Here is an 11,519-nt window from a genome sequence, read left to right as displayed (position 1 = left end):
TATTTTATTTGGTTTATTACCCAGTTTCATATGGGGAGACATTGTAGTGCTCTTCAATGAGAGTTTATTTTTATTTTTTCCTTGCCAGTGTAAAAGGAAGTCAACATATTGCTCATAAAATGTTAAAGTCTTTATGAACTGCTGATAGATATCAAGGAAAAGCTCTAAGGATTAAGAGGTGAAATTGGGGCAAAATATCCACTTCCTCTAAATATTATCTTCAGTAGCTTTCTAGCAAATATTGCTGAAGAAAGAGAATATAAATCACTTTAGTCCCCCTGGACTTAATACTGAAGTACCACTTATGTGTTCCTTTTGTTTGAATTACTGACTAGCACTCTACTGCAGAGGCAAAGAGAAAAAGAAAGAAAGGCTTAAAAAAAAGGAGAGAAAAAGAGATTAGAAAAATAGAAAAGAAAATTATTGAACATAGTCTGGTCTCCTTTTGATCCTTCGGTTTCATGGTGTGGCCAGGTCCTTGGGATTTTGGAAATGCCTATGGAGATATTGCCAGTTTTAAAACACACACACACACACACACACACACACACACACACACACACACCTCTTCAAGGCCAGATGTGATGCTCACAATTCTGGAAAGCGTTTTGGGACTACACAAGTTGGGAGTTGGGAAATCCTAGGACAGCCCTGGCCGGGTAGCTCAGTTGATTAGAGCATTGTCCCCAAAACCCAAAGTGTTGGGTTTAATCCCCAGCCAGGGCACATGCAAAAATCAACTAATGAATGCATATATAAGTGGAACAAACTGATGTTCTCTCTCTCTCTCTCTCTCTCTCTCTCTCTCTCTCTCTCTCTCTTTCTCTCTTCCTCTCTCCCCTCTCTCCCCCCTCTGTCTTTCTTTCTCTTTTTCTCTCTCAAATAAGTAAATGATTTTTTTTTAAAGAAAGAAAACCGGGGACATATTCTGGGCCCAGTCACTTACTGGATACAGGGCCTTTAAAAGTCAACTAGCAGGTGCTCCAGCGTTGTTTTGATGTGTTTGTCTTTGAACAATGAGGTTCTGGTAGTCATCACTTGATAAATTGTAACAGGACCCTCCCGTTCTCTTCTCTCCCTGCCCTGTGAATTTGTTCCTGCTGATGGAGTCAGTCAAGATGGGAATGCTAATTTATCACTGCGGTCCTTCATCAGTGTCACTTGGCTCTCTAGACAGAGCATTCGCGGTTTTCCTTCTTCTGCAGTCACAGCGACTGGCCTCACTCCCCCTCATTGAACAACCTGAACCTCAGGCTCTTCTTCAGGAATTTGGCAGAAATAACCTTTGCCTCATCTTTCTCATTAGACTGCAGTAAAAAGCTAATCATGTGAAATACATGTGACAAAACTGTGTCCACTACACACACACATGCACAGGTATGATTTATTGTGTGAATATGTAAGATCAAAAGCAAGAAACTCTTCCTGTTTTTCTGACATTCAGAGGCTAACATGTTACCTGCCATTTTCCATAGCGATATTGCAGATAGAGAGGCTAGAGTCCACGTGTCGTGGCTGACAACTCCTTGACCAGCAGACGTCCTTGTCTGGCTTGCCATTCCCTTTAAAAATCTCAGCGTGAGCATTTCTCATTAAGAGCGAAGGCATAATATGAGCGCTCAGCAATAACAATATTTAGTGTGTTTGATTAACCCACTAGAAGTCGTGTCAATACGTAAAAATAAGTGCACATATAAATACACCTATATGACTGATCAGTTTCCTCAAGCTTGCGTTAATTCTCACAGTGTTACCCCACTTAGTACCAGGCGCAGCTAATGCAGAGATGAATGAGACAAGATGCCTCAAAAGCTCAGTCAAGTGGCAGAGACAGACAATGCGAACATTGGATACACTGGCTCTTGGTACAATAATAGCTCTCAAGGGCGGCAGCAGAATGGATTGGTAGAAACGGTGGGGGCTGAGGAGTCAGGGAGTATCCTTAGAGATGTCACTTAACCTCCCTGAACATCCTCATAGCCTTCCAACCTCGGGAGTCACTTACCTTCTCTGACAGGTGTCAGGTGGGCTGGAATGTAGGATAGATGGGCGAATAGAAGGCAACGATGGTGGGTCATGTGCCCAGAGAGTTAAATGGACCACCTCAGGGGGCCCTGTCTGTTGGACTGAGAAATTTGGACATAATCTTCCCAGCCTCTGGTGAAAAATATCCATTAAGTGTCCATATACCGGTCACCTCTATGATAACCACCTATAATAATAAAAGCGAAATATGATAACTAGACCAGACAGCTGAGCAAGCTTCTGGAGGTCCTTCTGGATGACCTTCCGGATGAAGCCAGGCTGCAAGAGCCTAGGCAGCTGCTGCAGCTGTGAGGGCCGAGCCCCTTGCATGAATTTCATGCATCGGGCCTCTAGTGTGAAAATATAGTCCTGGAGGTTGGGTGGAGGTGGGAGGTTGGTTAGAATGAGTAACGGAATGGGAGGCATGAATAACTGTTTAGAAGTAGTTGTGATACTAACAAAACAACCGCAAACATAAAATAGGACTGTTTTAAGTGCTTTTAACTTATAAAACCCCTATGGGACAGGTATTCTTATCATCCTTAGTTCATAGACCACAAGTGTGAGGTACAGAGGGGTTAAGTAACTTGCTCATGATCATACAACTAGTGTGACTTCAGAGATTCTACCCTTCGCCATTCTATTATACTGTAGTAAAAAGCTAATCATGTGAAATGCATGTGACAAAACTGTGTCCAGGCTAAAAAACTGGAAGGCCTGAGCCACGTGAAAACCTTGTGAAACGTGCTTCTTATTTGAGTGTACGCTTTGGACTTGCTCTCTTTCTGCCTATTCTATTGTTAGTTTTTATTTTTTAAAGCCATGGCTCCAGTACAGGCCTTCTGAATGCTATGAATTATTACTTGTTTTATTATGTTCTAATAGAGCGTACCCTACTGCCCGGCAAACAGCAGGTACTCACAACTGTTTACCAAATGCACCACGGTGGTGGGGTCAGCGGCATCAGTAGGTTCTGTGTACATGCCACTGTAACAGATGCCTGACTGTGTATTGTCAGGCAGGCAGGAAGCAGCCTCCATTGCCTCTCCTTTCTCCAAATTGTTGCCCATTTCTTTTTTTTTAAATATTTTTTTTATTGATTTCAGAGAGGAAGGGAGAGGGAGAGAGAGATAGAAACATCAATGATGAGAGAGAATCATTGATCGGCTGCCTCCTGCACGCCCCCTACTGGGGATCTAAGCAGCAACCTGGGCATGTGCCCTTGACCGGAATCAAACCAGGGACCCTTCAGTCCTCAGGCCGAGGCTCTATCCAAGGAGTCAAACCGGCTAGGGCTTGTTGCTCATTTCTTTGGCCTAGACTTTCTTCTTCACTTTCCCTTGCAGTTTACACAGCCAGCAATGTGCCTGACCTCCAAGACCCAGCTAGATAGCGAGGCGGCTCCTGTAAGGAGCCTTTGTTGCCTCTGTGCCTCCTTAGTCTCTCCGCCGTGCCTGTCATCTCTCATAGATATCTGATGTCTGTCCTCTCGCACCGACTAAAAATCTGGGAATCCGCAGCACGTTATTTAACCAAGTATGGACTACACAGGCAAGGCAGTATGCAGTAGGGAAGATAAAGTGTATGAAAGGATTGTCAACATTTGGGGAACGATAAAAGATGGACAATGTCTACATTATAGGGATGGAGTAGCAATGAGCTTCGTCAAATGAAGTTTGCCCCACTAGACTTTTATAAATAACTTGAGGCCCATTGCACAAAGAGATTTGTGCAATAGGCCTTCCCTTCCCCTGGCTGCCGGCACCGGTTTTCCTCCGTCACCCAGGACCCAGGCCTTCGTTCCTCCAGCTGGAGCCTTCAGTCTTCGCTCAGCCACTTCGAGCCTATGTATGCAAATTAACCGCCATCTTTGTTGGGTTAATTTGCATACTCTCCTGATTGGCTGGTGAGTGTAGCAGAGGGATGGTCAATTTACATGTTTGTCTATTATTAGATAAGATAAAGGGAGTACCACATATATGAGGGTATAATTTTGTCACAGTGTATCATTTCCTCATTCCTTTGCCAAATAAGCTTTGATGCTTCCCTTGGCTTGAAAGCCTGCTTCCTCAGGCTCCTAGGAATCCCGCCACTGCACTTCCTCTAGGAGGCTTCCTGGATTTCCCCAACTCAAGGAGCACTGCTCCTCCTGTCCTAATGTAGCACAGTGTGCAGCACGCAGGAAATCCTTACTGTGGGCAGCCTGGCTCCCTGGCTGTGTTAGTCATAGCTACCTCCCTGCCTAACATTACTCACTGTCTTAGCTAGGGCTGCTGTAACAAAATACCACTGACTGGGTGGCTTAAACAATGGACATTTATTTCTCACAGTTCTGAAGACTAGGAAGTCCAAGATTAAGGTGCTAGAAGATTTGGTTCAGGGTAAGGACTCTCTTCCTAGCTTGTAGATGGTCCCCATCTTGTAGAGTGCTCACAGGGTCTTTCCTGCAGAAGGGGAGGGGGGCGGGCGTGGGATACAGGCTCTCACATCTCCTTCTCATTGTATGAAGACAGTGATCCCATTATGTGGGCACCGCTCTCATGACCTCATCTAAACCTAATGCACTCCCAAAGGCCCCATCTCCAAATACCATCACATTAGGAGTTAGGGCTTCAGTATGAATTTTGGGCGGGGCACATTCAGTCCATAACATGTGTATGCTTCCTGGGGGTGGGGGGAATGCTCCTTATATTTCCTATGGTGATCGTGTATGCCTAGCACTTAGTAGGACTGCAAGGAAGTGGAAGTAACTGGCTGATGCATGGGAAAGAGCAAACCCGATGAACATGGGATCCAGTTTTGTATAAACCAACAAATGGAGCTTGAGGGGAGGGGAGATTGACAGGGCCATTAGGTAAGTTAATTTGCTCTGAGATGTCATGTCATTCTTAGCTTTCCTGGCTTTCCTTCTGCGTGAACACCTTGGCTTACAGACAGACAGACAGCTTTGGGGTGAATTCAATAATCGGTCAAGTGAGAAGAACATCACCCAATGTGTCTGCAAAACCACTTTTACTTCAAGAATGATTATGAAAAGCCACAAGGAAGGCAGGGATAACACAGTTGAAACATTGACTTACTGATCAAAAGAGACACTAATATGTACTCCTTAAAAAAAAAATCCACATTTTTTTCTGTTGTTGTTAATCCTCACCCAAAGATATTTTCCCCATTGAATTTCAGAGAGAGAAGAAAGGAGGGGGAGAGAGACGGAGAGAGAAACATACGTGTGTGTCCTTGACCAGAATCGAACCATGACCCTTCAGTCCGCAGGGCTATGCTCTAACCACTGAGTAACCAGCTCCTGCCTTTCTCCTCTGCATTGTCACACACAGTCTCATCTCCAGGACTCTCCCTTTGGGGCTCAGCTCTTTTGCAATAGTTTTCTTTGCTTTTTGTTCTACAGCCTTCCTTTCCTTCTTCCTTCTTTTTTTTTCTTATCTACTTTGGCAAGATCGTTTTTTCTCTAGATTTTAGAATTTTTTGCATCACTCTTTTATTTCCTTTTTCTCCCTTCGTTCATTTTTCTCTCTCTTTTTTTCAGAAAGATTTTCCTCCTCCAATAGGTGTTGGTTGTGGTCATGAGAACAGCAAGCTGTACAATTTGCTGAAGAGGAACTTCATCCAACAAAGGTACAGTGGAATTTAGGCTTTAAGCCCCAATTTTTTAAAATTAAAAATATGTTTTTAGCCCTGGCCAGTTTGGCTTGGTGGATAGAGCATCGGCCTGCAGACTGAAGGGTCCCAGTGGGGGGTGTGCAGGAGGCAGCTGATCAATGATTCTCTCTCATCATTGATGTGTCTATTTCTCTCCCCCTCTTCCTTCCTCTCTGAAATCAATAAAAATATTTAAATATATATATATATATATATACACACACACACACACATATATACATATACATATACGTATATGTGTGTGTGTATGTGTGTGTGTGTGTGTGTGTATATATAGGCAGGGAGAGGGAGGGAGAGATAGAAACATCAATGATGAGAGAGAATCATTGATTGGCTGCCTCCTGCACGACCCCTACTGGGGATTGAGCCTGTAACCTGGACATGTGCCCTGACCAGAAATGGAACCGTGACCTCCTGGGATGAATGGTATAGGAAGGTATGAAGGACACATCCTATCACTGAGTTGCATGATCCCCTGATAGTTCAGTAGAATTATTACGTAGAACGATGCTTGATCACCTTCAGCATATGTAATCTACTTCCCGAGCCTCAGTTTTCTCATCTGTAAAATAAGAACGAGCCCTAACTGGTTTGGCTCAGTGGATAGAGCGTCGGCCTGTGGACTGAAAGGTCCCAGGTTCGATTCCGGTCAAGTGCATGTACCTTGGTTGCAGGCACATCCCCAGTGGGAGGTGTGCAGGAGGCAGCTGATCAGTGTTTCTCTCTCATTGATGTTTCTAACTTTCTATCCCTCTCCCTTCCTCTCTGTAAAAAATCAATAAAATATATTTTAAAAAAATAAAAATAAAATGAGAACAGTTTTGGGTGGCATCTACCGTTGCTGTCATGCCCAACCTGCTCTTCTGTCTCAGGAATGAATCAAGTACTAGAGAGGGAAAAACCAACTTCTTAGGGGAATCAGTGCTCTCATGCTTGCCCGCCTGTTTCAGGACCGTTGGGCATCCGTGGCTGTGACTCTAGAAGCAGTGGAGGTTTCTCTTTCTGTCCATTGTATGGTTGCTGTCGGGGCAGCTTACCAGATTTTACCGTGCTGCTTTCATGCTTTTCCTCTTTTTAATGCCTATGGGTGGGTGTGTGAAATGTTTGGATAGAAATACATGCATATTGCTCAGAGCCCTTAAAAATGTCTCCATTCCACCTCTCCTCACAGGTGGTCATTCTAAGCCATGCTCCTCCTCATGGCGAGGGAGGCTGCAGTCCACCTACCAGAAGTCTAGCTTGCACCTCTCCGTCTCTCTAGCCCCCATCTAGTCTCTCAGTGAGTTCAGATGATTTTTAGAATTTACCAAATATATCCATTCATACCACCTTCCATTGCTCTCTTTTAATTGTTCACCATCCCTTGTCTGCATTATTATGAGAGCTCCCTAAGTGGTGTGTGTGAACCCACTGTGTGAGACATTCTACCCGGAGAGTCAACTTTCAGAAATGCAAGTCTGTTCCTGTGAATTGCACACCTGCTCCTCTCGGCCTTACCCCCTCCATTCAGGATGCTCTTTGCATCCCTGCTGTGGTCGCCCTTTCCTCTGGTACACAGATTAGCATCCTTGTCATGTCCCACAAGACCCTGCATGTCTGGTTCCTACCTACCCGTCCTCCTCCTGCACCAACCCCTGCTTCCTCTCTGTGGTGGGGAATTCTGGCCTTTTCCCAGTTGCCCATGCACGCCAGGCTCTCTTTGCTCACACGGCCCCTCCACTGGGAGTTGGTGTCACTCATTCTTCAGATCTCAGTGCACGTCCTCGTTCTTCAGGAAAGCCTTCTACGAATCTGTCCCCATTTCCAGCAAATGTGATGCTTTCTGGGAAATGCTCTCAGACGACTGTCTTCTCTTTTGCATAGACATTGGCACTCAGATTCTGGCTCTGCCACATTCAACTCTGTCCTCTAGCCAACTCTGTGTGCAGTGTCTTTACTGGCAAAGTGGGAATGATGTTGTCCACCCTGGAGATGTGCTGTCGGGATCACTGGAGATAACAGAGGTAACGGTGGGCATGTGTTGGCTTTGTTTCAGTGGATCTGCATCTTCAGTGCACAGACAAGCATCATTACACACACACACACACACACATGCACACGCATGCATACCCACACACACTTCTCTTACTTTTCCAGAGACTGTGCCTAGAGCAGTGATGGCGAACCTTTTGAGCTCGGTGTGTCAGCATTTTGAAAAACCTTAACTTAACTCTGGTGCCGTGTCACATATAGAAATTTTTTGATATTTGCAACCATAGTAAAACAAAGATTTATATTTTTGATATTTATTTTATATATTTAAATGCCATTTAACAAAGAAAAATCAACCAAAAAAATGAGTTCGCGTGTCACCTCTGACACGCCTGTCATAGGTTCACCATCACTGGCCTAGAGACTGTTGGATAGCTTATTTCAAACTCAACCTTACATCTGAATTTGGTGGGAAGGGGAGAGGCATTGAAAAGCTTCATTGATTTCTTTTTCATGTGTTTTTTAATTTTTTGTCTTTATTGATTAAGGTATTACATATGTATCCTTATCCCCCCATTGCCCCCCTCCCCCCCCACTCATGCCCTCACCCCCCTGGTGTCTGTGTCCATTGGTTAAGCTTATATGCATGCATACAAGTCCTTTAGTTGATCTCTCCCCTTTCCCCCCACCCTCCCCTACCTTCCTTCTAAGGTTTGATGGTCTGATCGATGCTTCTCTGTCTCTGGATCTGTTTTTGTTCATCAGTTTATATTGTTCATTATATTCCACAAATGAGTGAGATCATGTGATATTTATCTTTCTCTGACTGGCTTATTTCGCTTAGTGTAATGGTTAGCACTCTGGACTCTTTTTTTTCTTTATAATAGTGGTTAGCAGTGTAGACACTTCAACATTGCTGTCTGGGTTCAAGTTCCGACTGCACTGCCTCCTTGATGTGTGACCTTATATAGCTTATTTGTTGTGATTCCTCTTTAAAATGGAATAATAACAGGACTTAATGCATAGAGTTATAATTAAGGTTAAGTTAATACATTAGAACCGTGTCCAGATGTAGTATGTAGTAAGTACTATGCAGCTTCCAACTAGCATTACAGATCAGCTTATCTTAAAAACACTGTGAATGTGGTCTTCTTTGCACAAGACAATGGCATTCTTAGAATTCAGAAAAGGTACTGGGGAAATAGTGAAAGAGAAAGCAAGCCAGCCCAGAAGTCACCTTTTTACGTTATTTATGTGTCATGTACATGGAAGTTAGGCAAGAGTGAAGAAATCCATTTGTTTTCTTCTCTATTATAAGTCAGCGTTTAGGGCCATGAATAGAATGAAACGAACACATTACACCAAAACAATGGCTTTCTTTTCTATTCAATATATTTCTTCTGAAAAAGCTTCTGTATATATTTTAATATATAACTGAGGTCCTCAGACTATATTCACTGCAAAAGGATGGTTGGGAGAGGAGTGAGGGGGAGAAGGAAGTATATTTGTCAAGTGCTAAGGAGTCCCCAGGCAGGAAAACAAGAAGACGATCTTATTCATTTCTTTGAAAACACTGTGAGTTGTAGAAACTTACTTGCCCTTGTGGTAGAGATAATCATATCTTACTCCCCCCCTTTTCCCAAGGACAGCATCCTCTTCATGCCAGTCAGTTGTTCCTGCCCTATCCCTTAACGTTACTATTTTCCTGAGACAATTCCCATTTTGATCCTTAGCCAACCTTGCTGAATCAAAACCAACATTCCTTACCGAGAAACAGAACGTTGGCCATGCTTTCTGGACCGAGGAGATATGAATATGCCTCTTTCTGGAATGAACTTCCCTTTTCTCCCTGTCTGGCTGACTGACATTGTTTTTTTAAATATACTTCTATTGATTTTGGAGAGGAAGGGAGACGGAGAAAGAAAAACATCAATGATGAGAGAGAATCACTGACCGGCTGCCTCGTGCAAGCCCCCTAATAGGGATTGAGCCTACAATCCTGGCATGTGCCCTGACCAGACAATCGAACGGCGACCTTCTGGTTTATAGGACCAAGTTCAACCACTTAACCACCCTGGCTGGGCTTGGCCAACTCTTATTGTTCAATGTTTAACTCAGATGTAATCTCTTCCAGGATGCTCCCCCTAACTGCCCCTAGTCCCCCAAGGAAGGACTTCTATATAATTTACTCTGCTCTGGTCATCAGGGAGGCTACCATCAGCTTGGCACTTACTGTGCTTAGTGGGCGGCTGCCATCATTGCTGCTTGTAGAATAAGGGTGGAGTGGCAGTGGAGAGAATAGATTTCTCCTGAGTAGAGACTGGTAGTTGGCTCTTCCAAGGGAATTTCCAGAGAAGGCCTGGTATTTAACAAAAGAAGCCTTCCCAAACCCTATTTTATCTCAAGCTGAGTTTGTCAGCCCTTTTTTCTTTTTTTTAAAAAATCCTCACCTGAGGCTATACTTCCATTGATTTTTAGAGAGTGAAACGGAGAGAGGAGGGGAGGAGAGAGAAAGAGAGAGAGAGTCATCAATGTGAGAGACACATTGATTTATTGCCTCCTACATGTGGCCTGACCTGGGCCAGAGATGGAGCCCACAACCAAGGTACATACCTTTGACTGGATATCAAATCCAAGACCTTTGGGTCCTTAGGGACCCACACTCTAATCACTGATCAATACCGACCAGGGCTCAGCCCTTTCCTGAGTTCACATTGCAATTCCCCACCTCCATCAGGGCTCTTAACCATCTGGGTCTCTGATAATCTGTCAATTCCTTGTGGCAGCACCTTCCTCTTCTTCATCTGTAAATCTCTGGTTCTGAGCAAAGGGCCTGACCACTAAGAGGTGCTCAACATAGACAGCACGCCAGAACTAAATATGGAGGGACCAAGAATGTAGGGAAGCTGGAACTGCAGAAAAAAACGGGAGGTAGACACAGTCCTTGGAGCCCCCATCTTCCCAAGCCCCTCATCTGAAATATCCTGAGACATTTGATTCCACAAAACCCTTTCAGGAATGCAGGAGGGGGCACTTGCACTTGGATGCTTGGATTGCTTTTACCACCTGCTGTCTGTGGCCACACCTGTCAGAAAGCCTACAGGCCCTCAGAAGGAATCCTCAGCCCCCACCACAAATGGGACTGCTCCCTCACAGACACACCCATTCCAACTAAATTTATAATTGGAAAGATCAGTGCAGAACCACATCTGCCATGAACAACACGGGGAATGAAAGATGTAGGAAGAGGTTCTCTTTCTTAATGGAAACCCTGGCATTCCAGGGAGGACTGGCTTTTTCCATTCAGTGATATTGGTGGCATGGCCCCCCCTTCACTGTGAGGGGACAGTCTCAGTATGACTGGGCTCAGAAGACCTCTTTGTCAAATATCCTGTGGGCTCCAAGTGCCATTCCATGTGCAGCTAAGCCTCTGAATGCTACCAATTTTTTAAAAATATTTTTTTAATGATTTCAGAGAGGAAGGGGGAGAAGGAGGGAGGGAAGGAGAGGGAGAGAGAGAGAAAGAGAGAGAGAGAGAGAGAGAGAGAGAGAGAGAGAGAGAGAGAGAGACACATCAGTGATGAGGAAGAATCATTGATTGGCTGCCTCCTGCATGCCCCACACTGGGGATGGGTCTGCAACCTGGGCATGTGCCCTGACTGGGAATTGAACCGTGACCTCCTGGTTTATAGGTCGACACTCAACCACTGAGCCACACCTGCCAGGCAATGCTAGCAACTCTTAAAAAGGTAGCAGGCTCATGCACATCTTAGCTTCTACAATCAACACAACCAAATAATCGGGTGCTTGATAGTAAAATTCTTTCAATTTTTCTATTTTGCTTC

The sequence above is a fragment of the Myotis lucifugus genome, unplaced genomic scaffold (assembly GCF_000147115.1).
Source record: "Myotis lucifugus unplaced genomic scaffold, Myoluc2.0 scaffold_179, whole genome shotgun sequence".
In the NCBI taxonomy this organism is placed as follows: Eukaryota; Metazoa; Chordata; class Mammalia; order Chiroptera; family Vespertilionidae; genus Myotis; species Myotis lucifugus.
Note: the sequence above shows the minus strand (reverse complement) of the source record.